The following is a 26,120-nucleotide window of genomic DNA, read 5'->3' as shown; positions in this document are numbered from 1 at the left end:
GGCCAGAGCCCTTCCATTAACTGTATTAGTCCTCCCTGGTTTGTCTTAACAAAATCCAACAGCTGAATTAAACTCCATCTTTCATTCCTTGGTCCACTGGCCCAGTTGGTCAGTATCCCCTTTGATAACCGTATTTACTGCCCACGACACCATTCAATTGATCATCAACAAACTTTCGCACAATCACTCCTATATTTTCAACCAAATTGTTTATGTCGATGATGCACATCAGTGGACCCAGCCCTGATCCTTTCTTCAATAATGGAATCAAACCATATTCTTGTCATAACGCCATACAGCATGGAAACTGACCCTTCAGTTGATACTCACCATAATCTAAAACTAAACTCTTCCCAGCTGCCTGTTGCTGGCCCATATCACTCCAACCCTTCCCTATTCACCTGTTTATCCAAATATCTTTTAAATGTTGTAATTGTACCCACATCAACCCCTTTCTCAGGAAGTTCATTCCACACTCAAACCACCCTCTGTGTAGCAAATTGCCCCATATCTTTTTTTTTGAACACCTCTCCCCTCTAACCTTAAAAATGTGGCCCCTCCTCTTGAGACTCCCCCATCCTGAGGAAAAGGCAACTACCATGAAATTGATCTATGTACCTCATTTTTTTTCCATAAATCTTTATAGCATCATGTCTCAACCTCCAGGCTCCAGTGAAAAAAGACTCAGCCTATCCAGCCATTTTTCAGAACTCAGGCCTTCCAGACCCAGCAATATCCTGGTAAATCTCTTCTGAACCCCCTGCAGCTTAATAATATCCTCCCTATAACTGGGGCGACCAGAACTGGACAGAGTATTGCAGAACAGGCCTCACAAATGTCTGTGCAATCTCAACATGACGTCCCATATCCTCCACTCAATGGACTGAGCAATAGTCAGGCATGCCAAGCACTGTTTTATCCATCCTGTGATGCAAACTTCAAGGATTATGTACCTGAACCCGGAGGTCCCTCTGCACTAAAACACTAACCGAAGCCTTAACATTAGTTGTATAAGCTCTACCCTTGTGATGCATTTAATCGGATTCTGGAACTTGCCATGGCTTTGTGTTTTAAAACCTCCAGCACCACCTCTTCTATAACATGCACTCTTTTCAAGTCATAGAGATATACAGCATAGAAACAGACCCTTCAGTCCCCAACTCGTCCAGGCTTACCAGAAGATCTGAATAAATCCATTCCCTTTTCCAGCATTTGGCCCATATACGTCTACACCCTCACAATTCAGATGCCCATCCAGATACCTTTTAAATGTTGTAATTGCGTCAGTCTCCATTACTTTCTCTTTCAGCTCATTCCATACACCCATCACCATGTGTGTGAAGAAGCTGTCTCTTCAGTCCCTCTGTGAACCATTCACCTCTAACCTTAAACTTATGCCCTCCAGTTTTGGACTCCCCAACTTCTGGGAAAAGGCCTTGAATGCTTACCCTATCCATGGCCCCCATGTTTATTAAACCTCTGTAAGGTCACCCCTCAGTCTCCGATTCTCCAGTGACAGTAACCCCAGATTATTCACCAACAACCCGGGCAATACCTTGTTAATCTTTTCTGAGCCCTTTCAAGTTTGACAACATCCTTCCTGTAGCAGAGAGACTGGAATTGCAGAGAACTCCAATTGCGGTCTCATGTATTACTCCTGTTCCCTGAGTTCCCCAGTCTTTCTCCACAGTAAGTTCTGGAATGAAAAAATTGTTTAGGATCTTAGCAAATATCCTGCAGTTCCAAACATCGATGGCCTCATTGATTTTTAATGGACACTATTTTGTCCTGAGTTACTTATACACTCTTAATATACTGATACAATCACTTTTGGATTCCCCTTTCCTTCTCTGCTGAGGCTATTTCATTTAGCCTTTCTCCATTCCTGTTTTCCACCCAAAGTGTATTCCAACAGTCCCTTTATATCCTCAGGGATTCCCTTGATCCAGCTAGCTATACCTGACATGTGCCCCCTTTTCCTTGACCAGACCCTCAATGGACAGCCAGTGTTTCCGAATGCTGTCAGCATTGAGCTGCACACAAACAGGAACATGCTGGTGGTGATCGATCAGTTTATCTCACTTTTAAAATATTCTCACTTGCCAAACTTCCCTTTCCCTGTAAATAATTCCCTTCCCCAATCACATTTTGAAAGTTCCTGGCTAATACGATCAAGATTGGTCAGGCTCCATTTTATACCTTGCACTTGTGGACCAGGCCTGTCCTTTTCCAAAGCTGAATTTCAAACTACTAGAACTGTGGTCACTTTGGCAAAATGCTTTCCCACTCACACCTCAGTCCCTTTCCCTACCTTAATTCCCAAGGGGAGGTCAGGTTTTGCCCCTTTCTCTTTTCAGGCTATTTACATATTGATTGGGAGTTTTCTGGAACACAATTACCAAATTCCTCCCTTAAACACTGAACACTGGCAGTCCCAGTCTAGGTTTGGAAAGTTCAAAAACCGTGCCATTCCAGCCCTATTATTATGGTTGATATTTAAGATGTTCCGACATATTTGTTCCTCAGTCTGCCACAGATTATTCTGGGTCAGCAGTCCTATCGTATCAAAGTGATGACCCATTCTTATTTCTCTGTTCCACTAACATAGCTTCACTGGGCGATCCCACAGGAATATCCTCTCTAAGTACTGCTGTGATGAATCATGCAATCAAAACCCCACCACCACACGTCCTCTCTTGCCTCGCCTTCCTGTAGCATCTCTACCTTTAAACAATGAACTGCCAGTCCTGCCCCTCCCTCAGCTGTGTTTCTGTAATAACTATAATATCCCAGTCCCATGTTCCAATCCATGCTTTTGAGTTCATCTTCCTTAGCTGTCTGACCCCTTACATTGAAATAAATGCAGTTTAATCATCAGTTTTCCCCCATTCCCTGCTATGTTCTTGCCTGCCTTGTCTGCTGAAATTGCTGTCTTTAACTCGTGCACCAGCCTCAATCTTCTTTCTGGCCTTACGTTTATTTAAGGTCCAACACCCTGCCAGAACAAGGTTATACCCTCTCAAGCAGCTCGAGCAATTCACCCCACCAGGATATGGGTCCCTCTCCTGCTCCCAGTTGAGGTGCCTTTCCCACCCTGTCTCCCTGTGCTGACACCTTTAGGGATCTATGGACTTGTCCTTCAAGGTCCCTGTATTCCTCAGTACTCCGCAATGACCTACCGTTCATTTTGTCTGTTCTTCTCTTATCGTACCTCGCACAGAGTATTACCTCACTTCAATCAGAACTAAACTCTGCTTAGATTATCATCCGATCGACATCAGACTGTAGACGGAGACCATCCTCCTCACTGTGAACAACACCCTCACCTTTCATGTCATCTGCAAACCGACTGATGATACCTTCTGCTTTCACATCCGAGTTATTAATGTTCAATGGTTCCTGCACAGATCTCTGTGGTACACCCGGTGAAAGTATTCTGTCCACCAATTTTGCATCCAATTTGCCAACTTGCCTTGGAACCCAGTCCTTTTGGACCAGCCTTCCATGTTGGATCTTGTTTAAGGACTTATTCAAGTCCATGTAAACCACATCATCTGCACTGCCTTCATCAATATACTAAAGCACCATTTAAAAAAAAACTGAACTGAATTCCTCAGACAGTATCTTCCTCTGCCAAATCCGTGATGACTAAACCGAGTTGATCCTTACCTTTGCAAGTGTTGATTCATCCTCACAGTAGTTCAAAATAATTTCCCTCCCCCTGCTGTCAGACTATCTGCTCTGTAATTACCTGGCCTATCCCTGCTGCCCTTTTTGAACAAAGGAACCACATTAGTGATCCTCCAGTCATTCAGCACTTCACCTGTGGCCAGCAAAGTATTATATTTATCCACCAGGGCCCCAACAATCTCTGGGTAATTAGCATGGGGTCAAAGAATGCTGGTCCAGGCAGTGACACCCACATCCCATGAATGAACAAATAAAAATACATATATCCCTCCCTACCTCTGCAAACCCCTTCAGCTGCAGCAATCCGTACTGACTTTGTAACACCGTTCAGACCCTGACCTCTCTCTGTAACACTCTCACCACCTCCAGCACCTTCACCTCTCCATGTTCGTATCGTGTCAATAAACCTTGACAATGATTCCCCTTCCCATTGCCCCCCTCCTGCGAGCAGACCCATTGAAATCCCTTTAAAACTTACTCTAAAACTCTCTCTCACTTCAGGATTTAAAGTACTTTGTGGTGATCTTCTCAGCCTCATAATCTAAAATGATCCATTTTGTCCTGAGTGAGGGATCAAAGGGGATTTCTTGCTGAGTTTTTGTCTGTTTCAGTGGAATGTCCTTTTGTTGAGTATTTTACATTGTTCCTTCAAATGTTTTCCACTGTTCATTTACAGGCACATATTTCAGTCTGTTTAGCCTGTTTATCCTGGTCAGTTCTCCTCTCAAACTCATGTAATTGGCTATTTTTGTTTCTAGTTGTAGCTTGTCCTTTCTGTGATTCACTTTAAAACTTTATATTTCTTTAAACTGCACTTTATCACAATTTCCCAGAGGATCTCTCCAGGTGACATTACTCATTCACTAAGTTTTATCACACAACAGTCTCTCTGAGACAGTTACGTCCCTCGCCAGTTGCACAATGTGTTATTCTAAGAAACACTGAAAAAAATTCTCTGAACTCCTCTTCCAATATCACTGTTGTCAGTGTGATTGTCCCGGACTTTGCGAATATTGACGTTTCACTAAATGTTCACCATGCCTGTATTAAACATTCCAATGAATTCCTATTTATTGCAGTGATGAGCCATGAAATGCTGTTCGGTGGGTGGTCTAAACCTGTTCTGCTGCTTGTGTCCTTGGCAAGTAGTAGCCAGAATTAACATTCAGACTGACTCTACTTCATGATCTGAGGCCAAATGCTTTCTCTGTAATGCCTTTCTTACCCAATATTGTTAGCGTTGTCCATTTTGCCTGAATTTGCACAAGGTTGTGAACCATTGAATATTTATGTTCCACCTTTTGTTCGCCCTGTAACCACATCTCTCTGGTGTCTAAATCCCTTTTATCTCTGTGTCACAAATCCAACTACCTTGTTGCAGAGACTTTGTCCATTAAGAAAAAAAACATAATTTACTCGTTCCTACAATTCCCTGTCACAAATGGATTTGCTGATCTACAGTTTTAGTTAAACTTTGTCCCATCCTGTTCCTTTCTGTTGTCTTCAGTCACATTCCCACGCTGCTCTGATGCTTCACCTTTTCTCTTTGGATTTGGAAAGCTCCTTTCACCTGAAGCCTGTCCCTGCATCCTCTCTGTCAGGTTAAAGCCCTGTCCGTAAATCTACCAACGTGATTGGCCAGGACATTGTTCCACTGGAACTGTGCTGGGACCAATCTGGATGGATTTTTTTTAAAAATCATGTATGGGATGTGGGTGTCTCTGGCTGACTAGCCTTTATTGCCCATCCCTTGCTACCCTTGAGCTAAGCAGCTGGCTCGCCCATTTCACAGGGTCATTGAGAGGCAAACACTTTGCTGTGAGTATGTCGTGCAGACCACATGAGAGTGAACTGTTGTCTTTCTCTGAAGGTCAAGTGTTTGGATTTTTATCAATACGTATTTATGGATTGTTATTTCCAATTTATGAAACATATATTCATTTAAAATTCCACATGGTTAGAAGTTAGAAAGAAGAAGGGGGTGGTCACTTTGTTGGGACTGTATTGTATATTTTTGTAGACCCAACAGATACCAGAGGAGCTGCTGTGTAGAGAGATTGTAGATAACTATAGGAATAATAGAGGAGTGCAGGCTGGAGATTTTAATATTCCCTGTATTGACTGGGCCACCTAGAGTATAAAAAGACCTGGACAGAGGGCAATTTTTCACATGTGTCCAAGGGAGGTTCCTAAATCAATATGCAGAGGGCCCTACTCTACTCAGGCAGGTGCAACACTGGACCTCCCTCAGAAAACGAGGTCGGGCAAGTGACTGAAGTGTCATTCAGAGAGCACTTTGGGTCCAGTGTCCACAACTGTCTTTGTTTTAACATAGTTATGGAGAAAGATCAGCAGGTCCACAGATTGAAGAGGAAAACTGGAACAGGGCCAGGTTTGGGGCCATTCTGCAGGATCTGGCCAGCGTCAATGCCGTGAATTTAAAATTGCACAATGCCCAGCTATAATCCAACTCGCTTTGGAAGGGCTGGTGATCACTGTAACAGGTGGAAGGCTTAAACTAAATTTGTTTGATATTATATTCCATGACACTGCCATCCTGTTGCTATAAATTCTGTACTGTTAGGATTGTGCTCCCCAACCACCTGATGAAGAAGCAGTGTTCTGAAAGCTAGTGCTTTCAAATAAACCGGTTGGACTGGAACCGAGTGTCGGTGATTTTTAACTTAGTACACCCCCAGTCCGACACCGGCACCTCCACATTATGATTCTAATCGATTGGGTGAGTCTGGTTGAAGGAAAAGGAACAACTGGCAAATGGGAGGCTTTTCAAAGTGTGATCTCAAGAATCCAGGATCAGTATGCCCCATTGGGGTAAAGGGAAAAGCTGGCAGGGTTAGGGATCCTTGGCTGATGAGGGATAATAAGGCTCTGGTCTTGAAATGAAGACTGCATGTATTGGGTTTAAGATTTCCATATCTACATATTCTTAAAGACACGATCAATCTGTGGAGACCGTACAATCCTCTCAGTCCCTGTAATACTCCCAATCTGCAGAAGTCATTCCAATGCCTGTGACTCTTTCAATACAGTTCCTACAAGACCCTCTATCTATGTGATATCTTTTCATTGCCAGCACCCACCCTGTCAATGTAAGCTCCTCCAGTGTCTCCATCCATCTAATCATTTTCATAATCTCCTCCAACTCTTACATGTGTAAACATCACCCTCCCCTACAACCCTTCCCACTCTGACCAAACTGGAGGAGGTTACTAATGCTCCCTAATCTGTGAAAGTGTCTCCAACCAAAATTGCTGTCTTTATCACTTGGAGAATCTGTCTAATTCCACACCCTCTTTATCTAAATAACCTGCAGACCCTAAGCCTTCCTGTGTCTATAAACATCTTCAGTCCCGACTACCCTCCATACGTCTATTTGTTTTTCCAATCTGTACAACCCACTTTATCTCTGTACTCGGCTCCATTCACCTGAAACATTCCTGTCTGTGTAAAACACCCCATCCTACCAACATCCTTATTCCTGTAAACTGCTCCATTCCTCCCAACCTCCCCATCTCCATGAACTCCTGTCGGCCCGACAGCTCTCCACATTTCTGTAACCTCCTGTGGCTCTATGCTCTTCCCTCCCTGTGAAAGCACCTCCAGTCCCCACAATTCTTGCAGTCTGGTCATCTGCTGCAGATCAGACCATTGCTGTCTCTGTTACCTCATACAACTTTAGCAACGCCTCCTATTTGTGTCACTTCATTCAGATCGCATCCTCTCCCGCTTCCCGAAACCTCTTGCTGCCATCTTAACCCTTGCTATTTAGAACATGGAATAGCACATTCCAGTACAAGCTCTTCCACCCACAATATTGTGCTGACCTTTTATCCTACTCTGAAGATGAAACGAACCTACATACCTTACATATTACTATCATTGTTGTGCCTATCCAAGAGTTGCTTAGATGTCTGCAATGTGTCTGAATCTACTACCACGGCTGGCAGTCCATTCCACACACTCACCACACTCTGTGCAAATAACGTACCAGTCCCGTCCATGCCGACAGGATATCCCAACCCAATCTAGTCCTACCTGCCAGCACCTGGCCCATATCCCTCTGATATCTAAGCTAAACCTTCCGCCAGTTACCTTAAACTTATGTCCCCTTGTGATAGCCATTTCTCCATGTGAAGTAGTCTCTGGTTATCCACTCTATCTATCCCTCTCATTCCCTTGTCCACCTCTATCAAGTCACCATTCTTCCTCCTTCGCTGTGATCAGAAAAGCCCTAGCTTCCACTACCTACCTTCTATGGGCATGCCCTCCAGTCCAGGCAGCATCCTGCTAAATCTCCTCTGCACTGTCTTTAAAGCTTCCACGTCCTCCCTATAATGAAGCGAACAGAACTGTTCACAATATTCGAAGTGTGGTCTAACTGGGGTTCTGTAGAGCTGCAGCAAAATCTCACATCTCTTAAATTCAATCCCCCTGCTAATGAAAGCCAACACACCATCCACCTTCTTAACAGCCTGTCAACTTGGGTGGGATCCTGAGGGACACAGGATCCCTTTGTTCCTGATCGCTGCTAAAAATCCTGCCTTTAACCACATACAGGTTTTCTGCAGAATCCTCCAATCTAAAACTATTCCTATCTTTGTAAGTTCGTCCAGTCCCTATAACACTCATTAACTGTGAAACCTCCTCAAGTCCATATATTCCTAATGTCTGCAAAATCCTCCCGTCCTGATGTCCCTCCGTATCTCTGTAACCCCCACCATCCTCCAGTGCCCTTCTGGGGAACATTGCAGAGGAAGGAGGAGTTGGAGAGTCTGGACCATGTTACAAGGTATGAAGGGCTGCAGAACTTGGAGGATGGTACAAATGTTGAAAGGGACGTGGGTCTTGAAGAAGGTTAGGTGTTCCGGGATTCATTGAACCTGTAGGATAGGACAAGGGATGGCTTGTGGAACCTGGAGGATATTATGATTTGAACCACAGGTAATTTTTGATTGGACCGTTCAGCCAATCTTCCAGTCATAGAGATGTACAGCATGGAAACAGACCCTTCATTCCAACCCAGCCATGCCGACAGGGTATTCCAACCCAATCTAGTCCCACCTGCCAGTACCTGGCCTATCTCCCTCCAAACCCTTTCTATTCATATATCCATCCAAATGCTTCTTAAATGTTGCAATTTTACCATCTGTAAGACTGGCTGAAAGATCCAATCAAACATTACCTGTGGTTCAAATCATAACATCCTCCAGGTTCCCCAACCCATTCATGGTCCCATCCTGCAGATCAGATATCCCAACCCAATGTAGTCCCACCTGCTAGCACCCGGCCCATCTCCCTCTAAACCCTTCCTATTCAACTACCCATCCAGATGCCTTTTAACTGTTGCAGTTGTACTAGCCTCCACCACTTCCTCTGGCAGCTCATTCCATATATGTACTATCATCTGCGTGAAAAAGTTGCCCCTTTTTATCTTTTATATCTTTCTACTCTCACTCTAAACCTCGCCCTATAATTCTGGACTCGCACACCACAGGAGAAAGACTTTGTCTCTTTACCCTATCCATGTCCCTCTTGATTTTATAAACCTCGATGAGGTCACCCTCAGCCTCCAACTCTCCAGGAAAAACAACCATCACCTGTTCAAACTCTCCCTATAGCTCATCCCTGGCAACGTTGTTGTAAATCTTTTCTGGACCCTTTCAAGTTTCACAACATCCTTCCGATCGGAAGTAGAACAGAGTTGCATGCAGCATTCCAAAATTGGCCTAACCACTGTCTTGTACAGCCGCAACATGACCTCCCAACTCCTGTACCCAATACTCTGACCAATAAAGGAATGCATACCAAGCGCCTTCTTCGCGATCCTAACTACCTGTGACTCTACTGTCAAGGAACTCTGTATTTCATTTGAAAGATTTCATAGACAGGGAGAGTGGTCCGAGGTTTTCTGGGTGATGCTAGTTCAGTCTAAGCTGGTAGGCAGATCCAGTGAAGTATTTGCAGCGCTGTCTGATGAATGGTCGAGAGATAATGCACATGTCAACCAGGCTATTTTAAGTGCTTATGGATTGCTTATGAAAGGGAAGCCACTACAATTCCCTTTACCGTTCCATCGCTATCTGTCAAAGCTCTTTCAGGTCTATATCCTCCGAATTGTTGAAACCTGCTCTAACAATTGCAACTCCCGTTATTTCCTAACATTGTTGAGTCTCTAAAACCATCCCTTTCAGTTTAATCTCCTCCACTGCATACAACACTCCTAGCCTGTTTAATCTGTTCAATTCCTTCAGTTCCTATATACCTATGTATAGGTGTGACTGCTTTGTGGCCATTGTATCCTCATTTATATCTGCAAAAGGCTCTGCTCACTATAGCATATCCTATGCTCATAAATGAATCTGGTCTCTCACAAGACTCTCTATCACTCTCTCCTCCAGTCTCTACAAGCTTCCCTATCCCTGTCGTACCTTGCAGCATGCACCCCACTCACTCTCTCTGACATACCTTCCAGTGCATAAATTCATCTCTCCTTCTAACTGTATCCAGTCTATAACTTCATCCCTGTCCGTGCAACATCCTCCAGTCCATATACTCCTCTCTATTGCTGCAGCATTCTCCAGCTTATATCATCTTCCATGTGCTTGCAACATTCTCCAGTCCATACTACCCACCCTTTCCCTGTAACATTCTCCAGTCCATACCATCCTCCTTATCACTGTGATATTCTCCAGATCCCACAAATGTTGTTAAATGTACGAAATCCTGGAATTCTGTGAATGGTCTACGTCCTGATCAACATTGTCCATGTAACGATCCACAACCCTACACACATCCCTATCTCTGGAATCTAATCAAAGACGCTTTATCTCTCTATCTTCCTCCAAACAATAAAATGTTTTCTCCTGCGAACAATCTGTAGCAACTGTAACTATGTTTAACCCTGCAACATTGTCACACCCCCAAACATCTCTCCCACTCTGTGACCTCTAACCATCCCTCAAAGGCCCTCTCTCGGTGACACGCACCATGCATTTGCAACAAGGCAGATGGAATGACAGCATTAACTGAAGGGAACAGATATGATCGAACTGTTATTGTGGAGGTGTGGCTGCAGCATGACCATCGCTGGGATGTGATTATTGAGGGGTTGTAGGGATTTAGGCAGGATCAGCAAAAAACCAAACAGGTCCCGTTTTGTTGTGAAGAAAGGCCGCAGTCAGTGCATTAGTGAGACAGCCAATTTAATCTGGGAATCAAAATATAGAGTCATTTTGAATGGACAGCTTCTAAATAGCAAGGGAGATCTGGGAGATCAAATCACAATCCATGCATGTTGTTAAGTCGGATGCAATATTTTCTTGGTGATAGTAGACAGAGGCATGTGCAGTGGTCAATTTCTGATTGGACGTCTGTTTCACAAGGATCAGTGCTGTGATGTCTGTGTGTAATTTATATCTGTGATTCAGATGAAAAGGTCAGCAGTTTGAGTGGTAATTTTGCAGTCGACATTTGGAAAGGCATGTAATGATTAGGGATAGTTAGGGGAATTGTGGATAGTGAGGAAGAGTGTTCAAGGTTGCAGCAGTATGTAGATCAGCTGTAACATTGGGCAGAGATGGGGCAAATTGAATTTCATCGGGACAGGTGTGAAGTGATGCATAGAACATAGAACATAGAACAATACAGCACAGAACAGGCCCTTCGGCCCACGATGTTGTGCCGAACTTCTAACCTAGATTTAAAAACCCATCCATGTACCTATCCAAATGCTGCTTAAAGGTCGCCAATGATTCTGACTCTACCACTCCCACGGGCAGCGCATTCCATGCCCCCACCACTCTCTGGGTAAAGAACCCACCCCTGACATCTCCCCTCTACCTTCCACCCTTCACCTTAAATTTATGTCCCCTTGTAACACTCTGTTGTACCCAGGGAAAAAGTTTCTGACTGTCTACTCTATCTATTCCTCTGATCATCTTATCAAGTCACCCCTCATCCTTCGCCGTTCCAACGAGAAAAGGCCGAGAACTCTCAACCTATCCTCATACGACCTACTCTCCATTCCAGGCAACATCCTGGTAAATCTTCTCTGCACCCTCTCCAAAGCTTCCACATCTTTCCTAAAGTGAGGCGACCAGAACTGCACACAGTACTCCAACTGTGGCCTAACCAAAGTCCTGTACAGCTGCAACATCACTTCACGACTCTTGAATTCAATCCCTCTGCTAATGAACGATAATACTCCATAGGCCTTCTTACAAACTCTATCCACCTGAGTGGCAACCTTCAAAGATCTATGTACATAGACCCCAAGATCCCTCTGTTCCTCCACCTGACTAAGAACCCTACCATTAACCCTGTATTCCGCATTCTTATTTGTTCTTCCAAAATGGACAACCTCACACTTGGCAGGGTTGAACTCCATCTGCCACTCCTCAGCCCAGCTCTGCATCATATCTAAGTCCCTCTGCAGCCGACAACAGCCCTCCTCACTGTCCACAACTCCACCTATCTTCGTATCATCTGCAAATTTACTGACCCACCCTTCGACTCCCTCATCTAAGTCATTAATAAAAATTACAAACAGTCATTAATAAAAATTACAAGCATTTATGAAGTCAAATGGAAGAGAGAAGTACACTAATTGACTAGTTGGAAACATTGATAAACAGAGAGACACTGGAAGCAAATCCATAGCTCCCTAAAAATAACAACACAACAGGATGTGGTGGTCAAGGGGGAGTATGGTATGCTTACCTTTATTGGGCACAGTATTGAGTACAGACGTTTGCATGTCATGTTGTGACTGAATGAAACTTCATTCGACCATGTTTGGAAAGTTGCGTGTCATTCTCATCGACACACCACAGGAAGGATGTGGAGGTTTTGGGGAGGTTCCAACAGAGGGTTGGCAGAATATTGCCTGGATGAGACTGTGCTTAAGGAGGTTGGACGCAGTTGGATTGTTTTGCGAGAATATTCGAGACTGAGGGGTGACCTTGTACAGGTATAGAGCATGAGGAGAGGCGTGAATAGTGTGGATAGTTGGAATCCTCCTTCCAATGTCGAAATATCAAATACTAGGGCGCATCGGTTTAAGGTGAGAGTGAGAAGTTTTAAGTGAGATGAATGAGGCCAATTGTCTTTACCGAGCAATGTGATTATTGAGGGGTTGTAGGGATTTAGGCAGGATCAGCAAAAAAACAAACAGGAGGTGGGAGAGGTGGCAACAAGAGCAAACATTTGAAGGGCATTTAGACAGAAACATGAACAAACAGAGAATAGAGGGATATCGCCCATGTGCAGACAGATGGGATTAGTTGAGAATAGCATCATGGTCAGCACAGCCATGGTGGGCCGAAGGGCCTATTACTCTGCTGTACTGTTCCATTTTCTAACTTAACGACATCTAACCTGTCAAAGCCCCTCCGAATCCTGGATATTTCATTCAATTTCTCTCACATTCTTCAAAACCCCAATAGGTTCAAGGGCAATCTACTCCAACTCTTCACATTGGAAAATCCCGCCATCTCCAGGATCAGCCAAGCGAACCTTCCCTGGACTGCCTCCAACACAAGAATGTCTTTCCTGAGGGCACACATACTATTCATTATAATCTAGGTGTGGTCTGACTTGTACCTTGCATTGTTTTAGCAAGACCTCCCTATATTTAGACTCCATTCCCTTTGCCTTCTCAATTACTTGCTGGTCCTGTAAGCTACCTGTTTCAGATTGAATCACAAGGATTCCCAAAATCCTTTGTGCAGTCAGTCTGAAACCAAACGGTGTTAGCCTGACAGTAAGTCGGGAACGTGCTGGAAAGTGCTATAAAGAATATGACAATAAATGAGAACTAGATACTTAGAAACAATGTGAGATGTATGATTTTATAAAAGGGGAATATTTTTAAATCTGTTGCATTCTATATTTTGGTGTGACCATAAATGGCAGAATAGATAAGGGTGGGGGAGGATAGTTGCAGTAGAGGGATATTTGAAATTTCAGAAGCATTTTGAAAAGTTTCAACAAGGGCTAAAAATTAGCTCGTGAGAGAATAGGGCCGCTGAAAGGTCAATGAGGCTGTCTGTCTGGAATCACTGCTGATGATGGAGATATTGAACAAATATTTTGTGTTAGGCTTTACTGTGGTGAAAGACATGGAAGCTCGGGAACTTGGGAAAATACATAGGGATGTCTTGAAAAGAGTTCACATTGGAGAACAGGAGGTGCTGGATGTCTTAAAATGGAAAAGTTAGATAAAACCTTTGGACATGATCAGATATACCCCAGCGCCTTGTGAGAAGCGAGGGAGGAAATTGCAGGGCCCCTCCCAGAGATATTTGTATTATCGACAGCTACTACGGACCAGTGAGACTGATGCAGAGGTGGTAAGTTGTTGGAGGAGATTCTGAGAGAAACGATCATCGTGCATTTGGAAAGGTAAGGACAGATTAACGATCGTCAGCATGGCTTTGTGCATGGGAAATCATGCCTCAAATGTGAGTGTGGAGGTAGACAAGTGAGAGGTCAAAGCAGAGCAGTACACGATGTCCACATGAACTTTAGCAAGGCCTTTGACAAGGTTCTACATGGCAGACTGGTTAGTAAGTTTAGATCAGACATAACCAGGGAGCGCTCACCAACTGGATACACGACAGGATTGACTGTAGGAGACAGAGCGTGTTCATAGAGGGTTTCTGCTCAAACTGCAGGCCTGTGACCAACGGTGTGCCATGGGGTTCGGTGCTGGGTCACTGTTGTGCATCATTTATATAAACAGATTAGATGATAATACAGGAGCCATGGTTAGCAAGTTTGTGAGTGAGACTGAAATTGGTAATAAAGTGGACAGTGAAGAGGGTTATCGAAGAGTACAATGGAATCAACAGTACTGCTGGACCACTGAGGTTAGGAATAACAGGTGGAGAAATGCAAGATGTTGTATTGTGGTAAAGCAGACCAGGCTGGACTTGTACAATTAATGCTTGGGCCTTGGATATTGTTGTGAATCATTTCATTGACCCAGGGATGCAGGTACACAGTTTTTTGGAAGTAGCGTCACGGGTAGACAGTCTGGTGAAGCAGGCGTTTGGGATGGTAACCCTTCATTGGGCAGAGCATTGAGAGTAGGAGTTGGGATGTCATGGTGTATCTGTACAGGACATTAGTGAGGCCTCTGTATAAGCATTGTTGATTATCTGGAAAAAATCAACTTGTTCACGTATGTCCTTTAGGGAGGGATATATGACATTCTTACCTGGTCTGGCTCACATGTGACTCCAGTCCCACAGCAATATGGCTGGCTCTGAGTTGCCTCTGGGCAATTAGCAGGAGGGCAATGGATGCTGGTCCATCCGGTGACATCCTTCGGCCTTGAATGAATCAATGAAATATACATATGTCTATCCCTACCTTTGCAAACAGCTCTAGCTGCAGCAATCCGTACTGGCTTTGTACCGTTGTTCAGGCCTTTACCCCTCTCTGTAATACTCTCACCACCTCCAGCACCTTCAATCCTCCCTGTTCCGCTACTCTGATTAAACACTGACAATATTTCCTCTTCCTACTGCACTCCTCCACATTTCTAAATGTTGGTTACTTCAGAATTGATCGGTTTTTTTTTCATCTCTTAATCAAATCGGCCAAGACCATCTGAAGTGGGAAGGAGCATTGGGAAGGTGTCGAACACCTCGAGACTTACTGTGGGGAAAACGGGAATCGAGGAGAAAACAGCACAAGGAGCGCGCTGTCATATCAACACCCCACCCACCCCCTTTCCATGTCCACCTTCTGCCTCAAGTGTAACAGAGTCTGTGGAAGGCCACATCGGTCTGTACAGCCAACTCCAGACTCCCCCACCCCCACTGAGAGTGGGAGAGAGTCAGCCTCATCTGTGAGCCACTGCCAAAGAGATGATGAGATAGGAAGGTTGAATCCCCTCACAATTATCCCAGTGTCTTTGTTACAAATTCAAACAATTCCCTGTTGATGCAGTGTTTAATAATGTCATATCACTTAGTATCTCTCCATGTGGTATCCCTCGCTGTGTGGGTCTATTTACTGCCTCTGTCAGCATTTCTCCCTCTTACAGATGGTCTGAGATCATGAGTCAACAGAATTTTCCATTCCAGAGAGATGCAGCAGCACAGGCAAGGGATGGAGACTGGAATTATCGAGATCTCTGCTGGACTCAGTGCCACTCTGCATGTGTTATCCTCATTGCATCAGTCTAATTTCCCATTCTGTCTATTTCTGTCTCATGCAGCTCATCAGGATGTTCCTAACTCCTTTCTCATCCATCACCTCATGGAAACTGGTTGGTCAGCCAAGAGAAATGGAGAGGGAGATCTGGAGCCTTCAGTAATTCCTGCAGCTGGTAAGATCACTCACAATAAACAGCACAGGGTGGAGGTAGACCAGGAAGACAGGACAGAGATATAGAGCTGGGCAAGGAACAGCAACATTCTAGACTTCATTCTCACCATCTTGTGAGGGTCCTGCTTTCACCTCTGCTGTACTGGTCCTCAATGCGACAGCACAGGGGATCGCAGGCATCAATCCTGGCCCATGCTGTGTTCGTGATCTCTGTAATATCCTCCAGCCCCAATAATCCTTCCTCTGTCTGGAGTCTCCTCTAGTCCACATCATTTTCTGTTTCTCTGTCTCTGTCTCTGTCTCTGTCAGGTTCTCCAGTCCCTAACACCCTAATCCCTAACCTTCTCCAGTAGATACTAAATTCCTTCATCCCTGTAAACCCTGACAGCCCTGTCTATCCCTGTAAGCTTCTCCCATCACTATCACCCTCCATGTCAATGTATTTGTCTTTAACCTCTCCATCGGTCCCTACCTATGTAATCTTCTCCAGCTCCTACAACCCTTCCTTAGCTGTGAAAAATTTGTAATCTCCTTATCCTTCTCCAATTCTTTGATCTTTACCTTGTTAAATTTCACCCTCATTCCCGACCCCCATACCCCTCCCGACTTCAGGAACCTCTTTCACTTTGCGCAACCCTCCCCATTTGTGTAATTGTCTCCAACCCAGTAACCTGGACTTCTCCATTGCGTTCCTATCTATGTCGACTCCAGAGCCTAGAAGCCTTCTTATATCTGTAAATGTCTTCAATCACAACAACCTTCCATATCTCTGTTAGTATACACAATAATCTCCTAGATGAAACAGCCCCCTGTCTGTGCCTCTCAGTCTGCCTGCCTCTTCCTAACTCCATCCCTATCCCTATCTCCAGAATCTAATCCAGCTCCCTCTCTCTCTGTAAATTCCTCCAATCCCCACACACCTTTGTCCCTCTGACATTCTTGACCAGATGTCACTGTGTTTACTTCTTAGCCTCCCTATCTCTGTAACCTCTCCCCATCTGTTCAACCCCCCACTACTGAGGAATGACTCCCTTTATTCGCCATAAGGCAGATGGAATGACAGTGAACAGATATGATGGAACTGTCATTACGGAGGTGTAGCTGCAGAATGACCATTGCTGGGAAGTGAATACGAAGGGTTGTTGGGATCGAGTTATAGAGTCAGAGAGATGTGCAGCATGGAAACCGACCCTTCGGTCCAACCCATCCATGCTGAGCAGATATTCCAACCAAATCTAATCCCAATATGCAGACTAGGCAAAAAGCCAAAAAGTTGTGAAGGAAGTATGAGGTTAATGCATTAATGAGACAGTCATGTAGATCTGAATATCAAAAGTGGAGCTGAGAATAACCAAGCAGCAGCAACCATTAGCAGGAATTCTTTTGTAGGCACCAAACAGTGATGGGAATGTCAATATGGTTACAGTCAGGACACTGAATGTACTTATGGCAAGGGCAGTACAGTAACTGTGTGACAGTGGTCTCTATGCCAACGAGCGTGTTGGATTTAATTTGTTGGTGTGAATATAAATGGCAGAATTGTAAGGGTGTAGGAGGGGTGTAGTGGTATAGGGGATATGGTGTATTTGAATTATCCGAAGCCTTTATGCAAGTTTTAACAGGGAAAAGAACGGACAAAGGAAGCACATGGTGAGGGGAAGAAACTGACAGGACAGCGTACCTGCAGAGTTACTGCCTTTGCTGTTTGAATTCATGTATCGCTGGATATCGGAGTGCATTTATCGGATTTAAAGGTTACTGTAGATTATATCTGCAATAAATGCTTCTGCTTGTGAATCCTATCAGATCGAATGGATTGGTTGGAGAGACAGTTTAAGACAATACAGAATTGGTAACAGCAACAGTATGTGATGGATGGCAGTTATAGGAAGGGGGACAGTCTCAGATAGAGTTACATAGATGGGTTAACTCCAAAAAAGGCAAGAGAGTTAAGCAGCTAGTGCAGGAGTCTTCTGGGGCTGTCCCCATTTTAAGCAAATATGCTGTTTTGGAAAATGTAGTGGGTGATGGATTCACACGGAGCGTAGCACAAACAGGCAGGTTTGTGGTATGGAGACTGGCACTAATGCAACAAGGGATACGTCGGATTCCATGAGGTCAGTTGTGTTAGGGGACTCGCTAGTCTGAGGTACAGACAGACGGTTCTGTGGACAGCAGAGAAATAAGCAGATTAGTGTGTTGCTTCCCTGGTGCCAGGATCAAGGATATCTCAGAAAGTGTGCAGAATGTTCTCATGGGGAGAGGGGCCAGCAAGAGGTCATTGTCCAAATTGTAACCAACGACATAAGAAGGGAAAACATTTGAGATTATGGACGGAGATTGCAGGGTGATAGGCAGAAATTTTAAAAAAGAGGATCTTGAGAGTAATAATATCTGTATTACTCCCGGCGCTATGAGCTAGTGAGGACAGGAATAGAGGGATAGAGCAGATGAATACATGGCTTAGGAGCTGGTGTATGGGAGAAGTATTCACATTTTTGGATCACTGGAATCTCTTTTGAGGTAGAAGGAACCTGTACCAGAAGGACGGATTGCACCTAAATTGGAAGGGGGCGAATATACTGGCAGGAAGATTTGCCACAGCTGCTCGGGAGGTTTTAAACTAGTTTGGGCGGGGGGGGGGGGGAGGGGGTGGGGAGCTGGGGGCCGGGAGATAGTGAGGAAATAGATCAATCTGAGATTGGTAAACTGAGAACAGAAATGAGTCAAAGAGTCAGGACGGGCAGGGACAAGGTAGGACTAATAAAGTAAACTCCATTTATTTCAATGCAAAGGGGCCGAATAGGGAAGGCAGATGAACTCAGGGCATGGTTAGGAATATGGGACTGGGATATCATAGCAGTTACAGAAACATGGCTCAGGGATCGGCAGGACCGGCAGATAATGTTCCAGGTTACAAATTCTACAGGAAAGATAGAAAGGAAGGCAGGACAGGAGGGGGAATGGAGTTTTTGATTAGGGATAGCATTACAGGGGTACTAAGGGAGGATATTCCTGGAAATACATCGAGGGAAGTTATTTGGGTAGACCTGAGAAATAAGAACGGGATGATCGCCTTATTGGGATTGTATTATAGACTCCCTAATAGTCAGAGGGAAATTGAGAAACAAACTTGTGAGAAGATCTCAACTATCTGTAAGAAAGTAGGGTGATTATGGGAGGAGATTTTAACTTTCCAAACATAGACTGGGACTGCCGTAGCGTTAAGAGTCTAGATGGAGAGGAAGTTATTCAGTGTGTAGAAGAAAATTTTCTGATTCAGTATGTGGATTAACCTACTAGAGAAGGTACAAAACTTGACCCACTCTGGGGAAATAAGGCAGGGCAGGTGACTGAGGTGTCAGTGGAGGTGCACTTTGGGGCCAGCTACCATAACACCATGAGATCTTAAATAATTATGGAAATGGATAGACCAGATCTTAAAGTTGAAGTTATAAATTGGAGAAAGACCAATTTTGACAGTATTTGGCAAGAACTTTCAAAACCTGATTGGGGGCAGATGTTCACAGGTAAATGGACGGCTGGAAAATGGGAAGCCTTCAAAAATGAGATAACAAGAATCCAAAGCAAGTATATTCCTGTTGGGGTGAAAAGAAAGGCTGTACGGGACACTGGTTAGCCCACTGTTGGAATATTGCTGGAATTCTGGTCTCCTTCCTATCGGAAATATGTTGTGAAAATTGAAAGGGTTCAGGAAAGATTTACAAGGATATTGACAGAGTTGGAGAATTTGAGGTATAAGGAGAGGCTGTACAGGCTGGGGCTGTTTACCCTTGAGCGTTGGAGGCTGAGGGGTGACCTTCTAGAGATGTACAAAATTGTGAAGGGCATGGAGAGGATAAATAGAGAAAGTCTTTTCCCTGGCGTCAGGGAGTCCAGAACTAAAGGGCATAGGTTTAGGCTGAGAAGTGAAGGATGTTGGGTGGTACAGTGGTTAGCAATGCTACCTCCCAATGCCATGAGACTCAGGTTCAATTCCTGCCTCAGGCTGTGTGGACTTTGCACATTCTCCCTATGTCTGCGTGGGTTTCCTCCCACAATCCAAACTTGTGCAGGCTAGGTGAATTGGCTATGCTAAATTGCCTGTGCTGTTGGGTGTAGGGGGAAGGATCTGGGTGGTTTGCGCTTTGGTGGGTCGTTGTGGACTTGTTTCCACACTTTAAAAAATCAAAACGTGAAAGAGACCTAAGGGGCAACTTTTTCACACATACGGTGGTACGTGTATGGAATGAGCTGCCAGAGGATGTGGTGGAGGCTGGTACAATTGCAGCATTTAAAAGACATTTGGATGGTTATATGAATAGGAAGGGTTTGGAGGGATATGGGTCGGATGTGGGCAGGTGGGAATAGATTGGGTTGGGATATCTGCTCGACATGGACGGGTTGGACTGAAAGGTCTGTTTCCATGCTGTACATCTCTATGCCTCGATAACTCACAGAGTGAGTTTGTAAATGCAATTAGTGTGAATGGTATTTGGAGCAATACATGTAATTGGAAAGTTAAAGTTAGGTTGGAGTTTGTTTAAAGGGATTGGAATATAGAGGTAAAGACATCATGAATCAGTTGCATAGAGTGTTGGTGAGAGTGTACCTGAGGTATTGAGTGCAGTGTCGGTGACCTAATCTAAGAAAGATTACACTGATCACAGAGGACGTGCAATGGACATTCTCCAGATCAATTCCTGAGATGACAAGATTTTCTGATGGGGAGATTTGTCCTGCGACCTCTCCAGTTTCAAAGCATGAGAGGTGATCACAGTGAAATTTCAAAAATCTATGATTCATGTGATGAGGTGGAAATAAACAGGATGTTTCTCTAGCTGTCTACTCTATATTTAAGGCAAATAATGACAGGATAAGGGATATGCCATTTAAGACCATAATAAGGCGGAAATTCTTCCCTCGGAGGGGACTGACTAACACAGGGGCATGGAAGCCTACTGGCAGGGCAAGATTAAGGAGAATCCCCAGATATTCTTCACGTATATCAAGTGGAACAGAACAACCAGGGAACATGTAGGCCCTATTAGTGACTTGGCAAGTTGTATCCAAACTCAACTTCATGGTAGAAGGCTGTTTGTGTGACTGGAGCCCAATTTCCCTGGTGTACCCGGTAGACATCAGTGCTGTGTTCCGTATTATTTGTGGCATTCATAAGTGATGTGAATGTGAAGTGGGTAGGGGGAGTGTGATAAGTAAGTTTGTGTTGGACACAAAGATTGGCTGTGTGGTTGGCAGTGAGGAGGGAGGTCTTATATTACAGGAAGATACAGAGAGAATGGTCAGATGGACAGAACAATGGCAAATGGAATGTAACCCTGATAAATATAAGGTGATGCACTTTGGAAGAAGGAACCAGACAGGGGAGGACTCAAAGAACAGCATCACACTAGGAAGCTCAGAGCGTGCTTCTCCACACATCCCTGAATGTGACTGGATATGATAATTGATGAGTTCAGCATGACTGTAGATAAAGCCTATATTCATTGACCCAAAGATTATCCGAGTTCTACATAGCACTTTGGTAAGGCCAAATGAAATATTGTGTGCAGTTCTAGGAGCCGCGTTACAGGAAGGATGTGATTGTACTGGATGAGGTGCAGAAGAGATTCACCAGGATGCTCCCTGTGATGGACCATATGAGCTGTGGAGAGAGGCTGGGTAAGCGCGAGTTACTTATTTTGGAGCAGAGGAAGTTGACTTGGAATGTAATTCAGATATAAGATTACAAGGGGCATGGACAGGGTGAATAGACAACAGCTGTTCTTTTTAGTCAAAGTTTTAGCTTCTTTACAGAGTGAAACCAGGGAATGGAGAATGGAGAACAGAGAAACATGACACAGCTACTTCACTTCTGCCTTCACAGAAAAATACATAAACAAAGCCTTCCCAGCAATAGGAGAAAACCTGAGTCTGATGAGAAAATAATGTGGAATGAAACTAGTAAATAAACTAATTTGGAGAAATTATTGGAACTGAAAATAATGGGCATAGAAAAAAAAAACAACACAGATTGATGAAATGGGAAGCATTTGAGAAACTCACTGGTAGATTAATTACAGAATTACAGAAAATACAATAGAGGCACTGAACTTGGATTTTCAGCAAGGATTTTAATAGAGTCCCAAGCCTAGTGTGCAAAGTAAAAGCACATGGGATAGGGGGTAATATATGAACATGGTGTTAAAATGGGAGTGTTGACAGGAAAGAATGAGTAGGAATAAATGGATGGTTTTCAGTTTGGAAGGCTCATGAGGCATCGCAATGATTGGTGATGGGGCACCAGATATTCACAATACATCTCAAACATCTCATTGAGGGAATCAAATGCAAAGTTTCCAAGTCTGCTGACGGAACTAGGATTTTGAAAGTGAGGAGGATGTCAATAAAACTTAAAGGAGATTGAAACAAACGGAGTGAATGAGTAAACATGTGGCAGATGAAGAGCAGTGTGGATAGATGTGATGTTGTCTACTTTGTTGTGAAACACTAAAGTTCCAGCCAACCATTGGAAAAGGGAGTGGTTGAGAAATGTCGATCTATGAAGGGAACTGTACTTTACTTTTCTTCTGTTATTGTTTAGACAGACATCTGAGTTCCATGCAGGGCAGTGAGTTCTGAAGAAAGAAGCCAATACAGGAAATACATTGGCACACAGACCAGTGTACACAGACCCACCAAGTTAGGAGCTGTAACATTGAAAAGGATCTGGGATCTCACTGTACACCAGTCACTGAAAGCAATATTGCAGGAGCAGAAAGCAGTCAGGAAGATAAATTGTTGTTGACCATCATTTCAGAAGGACTGGAGTCCAGGGGTAAGGGTGTCTCAGTGCAGCTGTACAGGCCCTTGGTGAGACCTCAACTCGAACATTGTGCAGTGTTGTGTGCAGTTTTGGTCTCCGTACCTAATAAAGGACAAACCTGACATTGAGGGAGTGCAGCGAAGGATGACCAGACTGATCTCTGAGATGACAGACTTTTTGTGGAGCAGAGTTTGGGGCAACTGAGCCTGTATCCCATGGGGTTTAGGAAAATGAGTGGAGATCTCAGTGAGATATATAAAACACTGACAGGGTGAGTTAGATTGGAAGCAGTGATGATAATTCCCCTGGCTGGGAAGTCTAAAACAAGAGGCCACAGTATTAAATACAGATGGGTCACATTGCATTTAGATACGAATAAATGTCTGCACTCAGAGACTGGTGAACCCGGGAATTCTCTCTCACATAAGGCTGTGGAAGACAAGGCACTAAAGACTAATAAGGATGTCTAGACACCAAAGGATGGGGGAGAGAGCAGGAGTATGGTGTAGAAATAAAGGGTCAACCATCATTATATTGAATTGGATAGCAAATTCGACAGACCAAGGGGACGACTGTAGTTCCTATTTTATAGCTTCACAAGGTTAATCACATTAATGGGTGTGTAAAGTGTGTGGGGAAAGTGCATTGAGGAGATGTTCAGACATTAACTAGAATGGGGCAGGCTCAATGGCCTATTACATTCCCGATGTTTCTGTGCAGTTTGTGGGAAAGCTCTGTAAATGTTGTCACAAGTTCACAGATGTTAGGAAGGACGTCTCTGCTGGCTTAACAGGACTGTGTTTCCCGTTCCCTTTTCCATACCGTGGTTGGGGGCTGGGTGTTCTGTCAGGTTTTATCCTTTTAGACTTCAGAGCAGTTTGATACGACAGAGTGTCTTACTTGGCCTTTTCAGAGACCATTGAAGAGTGCATCTTCACATGTCTATGTGTTTGGAGTCGCTTTTCGGCCAGACCAGGAAAGCACGGGAGATTCACTTCCTTAAAGTACATTGGGGAAGGAAATTGGTGTTTGTAATCGACATTGACTTCAAGGCCATTGTTACTGACACCAGATTTGAGATCTCGATATTTTATTAATTGTTTTTAATTTCCACCAGCTGCCAGAGCATTAGCCTGGTCTGGATTATTCATCTAGTGACTTTTCCAAAACAGCACCATCTCCACATGGGGACCGATCGGAAACCACACTGAGCAAGTTTATGTCTGTGCTGCTTGACAGCTCTATCAAAACGAACTCCCAATTTGACTATCATGATGAGACTGAGAGGGTTGTAATTGGTCCGATTGTAATTATTCCCCGACACTGAGTAATTTTCCACATTGCTCGGGAGATGTCAGAGTTGTAGCTGGAAGGAAACCGCTTCCCCAGGGGCACGGCTTGTTGTACAGCACAAGTCTTCAGTCCTATTGCAGGAATGGGGTCAGGACTCATTGCATTTGCCTTTCTACTGTGTTCAGCTTTTTCTTCATGGCACGTGCAGCGAATTGAATTGGTTGAAGACTGATCTGTGATCCTGTGGGCATCATGATGACGGTGAATTGAATCATTGACTCAACACCCCTGGCTGAGGACGGTACAGATACTATTTCCTTGTTTTTTACACTGATGTGCAGAGCTGATCCATTGATAGAATGGGGATAATTGTGGAGCCCTCTCTAACAGTTAGTTGTTTAATCGACTATCACGATTTTTGGCCGGATGTGGCAGGCTGCAGAGGTTTCATCGGGGTGTATTGACCTTGTGACAATTTCTCTATCTCGATCATACGATTTGGTTTTATTTGATTTGATAGGATCCATTGTCGCATGTATCTAAGTAGAGTGAAACACTTTGTTTATACACAGTTCTGGCAGATCATAGTGAGAGTTGGAGCTGCCTTTTTTTAGAGACATGGAGTGGCCGAAAATTAAAAGTCTACTTCAGCTGTCTGTTTCGGAAGAGCCACAAAATAGACAGAAATTAAATTAGATTGCTTCAGCATCAGTGAAAAAAGGGCCTTTGAACAGGGAATTATTCCAAAGCAAAAGAAAGGATAATCTGATTCGCAAGATTCTGAAACATGCCAATATAGTGGTAAAGAAGGTTTTTTTTAAAAAAAGTGATGATTTGTAACAGAACACAGATGAAAAAATGAAATTGTAGCACAAAAACTTTGAAGAATCACCACAAAAAGTAACTTATTCTGATCTCAGTAAGGATTATTTTCATCCACAAAAATAGCATCTCAAGTTATCTTTCAGAAGCCTGTTGTGCCTTTGAAACTGTTTACAATAGTAATAAGTTCTAGTTAAATATTTGGTAAATAATCATGGACACAGATTTCAACATAATAATAAAACCTTAAAGAGATGCCTGGCTTGTCTTGTCGAATTCGTGAAGAAAAAGGTTAACCGTGGAAATAATAATATTACGTATTTTGTATCAGAATCAGCTTTTTACTGTAAAATGTGATACGGAATTTGATAAGAGATAGCCTGCCCATTGGAGAATAGAATTCATGCAATCCTGCAAGATAAACAATGAGGGATATGACTGAAAAGAGCAGAGCCCCGAACTTTGGAATGCATGAAAGATCCCAAGGCCTAGAGATAACAAAAATCGTTAAACATCTGAAACAAATAAGAAGCTCGGGCTGTCCATAGGCGTGTCCATCAATGATCAGTTGTTTTACAAGATTGGTTCTGCAGAAGGGGAGTGGATGGTACACTGACAAGGTTGTGTATGATCATTGCAACACAGAACGTATAGAAATACTGTCTTATTACTGCAAAATCGAATTGTGTCATTGATTTGCCGTCTGATCTGAGCTAAAGATTAAGGAAACAATTGTCTTCTCATGTCAAAGCCAGATTCGAGGAAGATCCTTTTGGGATTCTCCCAGCATTAGCCAGGTTTAGCTTGAATTAAAGTCCATTCCGTGCCTGTGTCCTCTCTGCCTCCAGAGTCTTTGTCCCTAGCTGGGGAATCTCCCTCCTACAATAAGCAAGGACATACAGGTCATAGGGTAAAGGAAAAACTTAGACTGAGGCATACAGGCTACACCAGAAAGGGTATGCTATAGGCAACATCAATGTGATCAAGATCAGCATTATTTGAAGTTAGAGAGTACATTCCTCAGTTTAATAATGGGCTGGGAAGATGCTGTTCATGAGCTGCTAGTTTGTGTGTTCAAGATTCTGAATTGTCTCCATGATGGAAGAGATTGTAGGAGATCCAGGGTTCGATG

General features: G+C 43.8%; 1 protein-coding gene across 1 annotated transcript in view; it reads left to right on the top strand.

The window, feature by feature from the left end:
• LOC140471420 (uncharacterized) overlaps nucleotides 1–25,239 on the top strand; it is a 201,180-nt gene extending 175,941 nt beyond the window's left edge. The window contains exon 8 of the mRNA XM_072567426.1: nucleotides 21,621–25,239. The gene's annotated coding sequence lies outside the window, so the exon portion shown is untranslated. The remainder of the gene's footprint in view (nucleotides 1–21,620) is intronic.
• The last annotated feature ends 881 nt before the right edge of the window (nucleotides 25,240–26,120 follow it).

Source organism: Chiloscyllium punctatum, unplaced genomic scaffold, assembly GCF_047496795.1.
Source record: "Chiloscyllium punctatum isolate Juve2018m unplaced genomic scaffold, sChiPun1.3 scaffold_82, whole genome shotgun sequence".
Lineage (NCBI taxonomy): Eukaryota > Metazoa > Chordata > Chondrichthyes > Orectolobiformes > Hemiscylliidae > Chiloscyllium > Chiloscyllium punctatum.
This window is presented reverse-complemented; position numbering and strand designations above follow the sequence as displayed.